The 2,826-nt window shown below is 54.7% G+C and overlaps 1 long non-coding RNA gene across 1 annotated transcript; it reads left to right on the forward strand.

The window, feature by feature from the left end:
* Positions 1–373: 373 nt before the first annotated feature.
* On the forward strand, positions 374–2,534 carry LOC142464539 (uncharacterized). The gene is made up of 2 exons (XR_012787683.1): positions 374–425; positions 2,147–2,534. It is a non-coding gene; the product is annotated as an uncharacterized LOC142464539 (long non-coding RNA).
* Positions 2,535–2,826: the final 292 nt, after the last annotated feature.

Consider the following 2,826-nt stretch of genomic DNA (forward strand, 5'->3'; position numbering starts at 1 on the left):
GCTTTTATTTGTGCGAGCTTTCGAGATACACTGATCTCTTCTTCCGGCGATGTTACGGCGATTTTTTTAAATAATATATATATTTTTTTTTTTTTTTTATGGCTAATAATAGTGTGAGTAATGTAACACACATATAGATATCTGTGTGGCACTATATATACGCTCTGCTTAAGGCCTTCGAGTTCAGTGACATCACGGAAGAACCTCTGCACATCATATCTCCTCTTCCTCGGGGCGTGCTGCCCACGTGTGCGGAACCTTCACCCGGTGAAACATTAACCGCTGACCCGCACCGCCTGACCCGGCACGGAGCAAAGTCAGCACGTTTGGCCCTGGTTCCCCAATATTTGTGTGTCATATGTCACGTCTGACACACGCTTCCTTCCTTTCAGTTCCTGCGGTGCCCTCAGATGGAGCAGGACGTGGTGGGGGTGGGGGTGGGGGGCATGTACTATGTATATTTGGGAAGATTTACGGTTCCTGAGATCAAGCGTTAATTCTAGTAATTCTAGCAGATTATTACAATTTTCTATATGTAAAAGGCACTGGGGTGTTGTACCTGGCAGGCTGTGTGCCTGGTGACATCGTAACGCACATAGCCTGGTGGCAGATATGGAGAGTCGGATAGATATAAAGTTTAGGCAGAAAGCAGACGAGGAAAGAAAGAGGAAGTCAGATGGGACGTGAGGTGAAAGCAAGAATGCTGGAGAAGGGGAGAGAGAATTGGGGACAGTATAAGGTATTAAAGAAAGAAAAGGTGGAGAGAAGAGGGAGTGAGAGAGAGTGGGGAAAGAATAGCATCTTCTATTTAAATGCAGGGGGAAGAGAGACGGGGGGGGAGAGAGAAACGGAAAAGGGGGGAGAGAGAGAAAAAGGGGGGAGTGAGAGAAAAAGGGGGGAGGGAGAGAGAGAAAAAGGGGGGAGGGAGAGAGAGAAAAAGGGGGGAGGGAGAGAGAGAAAAAGGGGGGAGGGAGAGAGAGAAAAAGGGGGGAGGAGAGAGAGAAAAAGGGGGGAGGGAGAGAGAGAAAAAGGGGGGGAGGGAGAAGAAGAGAGAAAGAAGAGGAAGAAGAAGAAGAGAAGAAGAAAAAGGGGGGAGGGAGAGAGAGAAAACCGGGGGGGATGGAGAGAGAGAAAACCGGGGGGGATGGAGAGAGAGAAAACCGGGGGGGATGGAGAGAGAGAAAACCGGGGGGATGGAGAAGAGAGAAACCGGGGGGGATGGAGAGAGAGAAAACCGGGGGGGGATGGAGAGAGAGAAAACCGGGGGGGATGGAGAGAGAGAAAACCGGGGGGGATGGAGAGAGAGAAAACCGGGGGGGATGGAGAGAGAGAAAACCGGGGGGGATGGAGAGAGAAGTGTGCGAGAGACAGAAGGGGGAGGGAGAGAGAGGCTGCTGCCCCGCTGCCGCTGAGCGCGCTCCCGCTCGAGAATGGTGACGTCACCAACTCTCCAAGCATGAGTGCTCGCTCGGCTGTCCGTCTGCAATTTGCGAGCGCAAGCAGGGGGCGTGGCACATAAGGCTGCAGCCAGGGTGGCGCTGAGCGGGCGCTCACGCTGGCCGCGATGAAATACATTGCAGCAATGTGTGTGGCCAGCGTGAGCGAGCTCCTGCTCGGCGTTTAGCTGCTTGCCAAAGCAAGCAAAATTGAATTTGACTCTCGCTGGCGAACCAGCTCCGTGATGTCATGGCCGTGCCCCCCCCCCCCCCCCCCCCCGCGCGCGCACAAAAAGCCGGCCACAAATCTCCTGGCCGAGCAGGGAGCGTGACGTCACCGCGCATGTGCAGCCAGGCAGGGAACAGGCGCGCTGGCGCTCATGCGCATCCCCCTGCTCGGGCCGCGCGTTTCGTGGCCGGCTAGGCGCACGCCTGAGTGCGCAGCCACGACGTCACGGAGCTGGTTCGCCCTCATTGGGCGAACCGCTCACGTGACGCGCTTGTTCACTCTGGCCACACACATTGCCGCAATGTGTTTCATCGCGGCCAGCGTGAGCCCGCCCCGCCCGCTCAGCGCCACCCTGGCCGAGTCCTAAGGGATGGAGCGTGTAAGCGCGAGCTCGCAGCAGTGTGTCGGAAGCCCGAGACATAATTTTGACTTTTCCCCCGGCACTTCCAGCGAACTAACGTGTTTGTTATTTGATACACAGAATTCCTGGACACGAGGAGCCGCCCGGCCTCTAGGAATCCAGAAGATGCCGGCGTCATCACTACGTTCCCACGGTCAAATGATGGCGCGCCGAGAGGCACCTGAATCATCGCAAGACTGTCGGACCTGGATTGGACCAATTAGCGACGACGGGAGGAGTACCAGATGGTGTCACCACAAGGACCGCGGGAGCTTGAAACAGACGGCGCAGAAGGAGACTACAGGACACCAACTGATTATCACCAGCACGACACACCTGTTGAGACCTGTTGAGTTGGGGACTATATAGGAGACATTGGGTTGTTTGGAGTGTGCCACTAACACTTGAGAGAAGGCCGTTGCATTGGCCAAAACGTCGCAACTTTGGCACAATAAATAAGTTTATGAAATCCGTCGTGTCCTGATTCACTTCCTTTTTCCTTTACAGTCACTGGATTATTAACAGGTTTTTCCTGGAGCAGGGAGAACCGGTAATTGCATCACTGAATATTACTTATGGTGTGCAGTATATAACTCTATGGCCCCCCGAGGGCCAGGAAGGGATTTCCCGGGCCACATGGTCACTCCTCAGCCCTTCAAACCATTCTACACCCGACTCCCAATCTGGGCTCCATCAGGGTGGTCCAACCAGTCGGGCAGATCACACAGCCCGAACGGGGAGGGGCTTTCCATGGGTCATCG

Source organism: Ascaphus truei, chromosome 13 (genome assembly GCF_040206685.1).
Source record: "Ascaphus truei isolate aAscTru1 chromosome 13, aAscTru1.hap1, whole genome shotgun sequence".
In the NCBI taxonomy this organism is placed as follows: domain Eukaryota; kingdom Metazoa; phylum Chordata; class Amphibia; order Anura; family Ascaphidae; genus Ascaphus; species Ascaphus truei.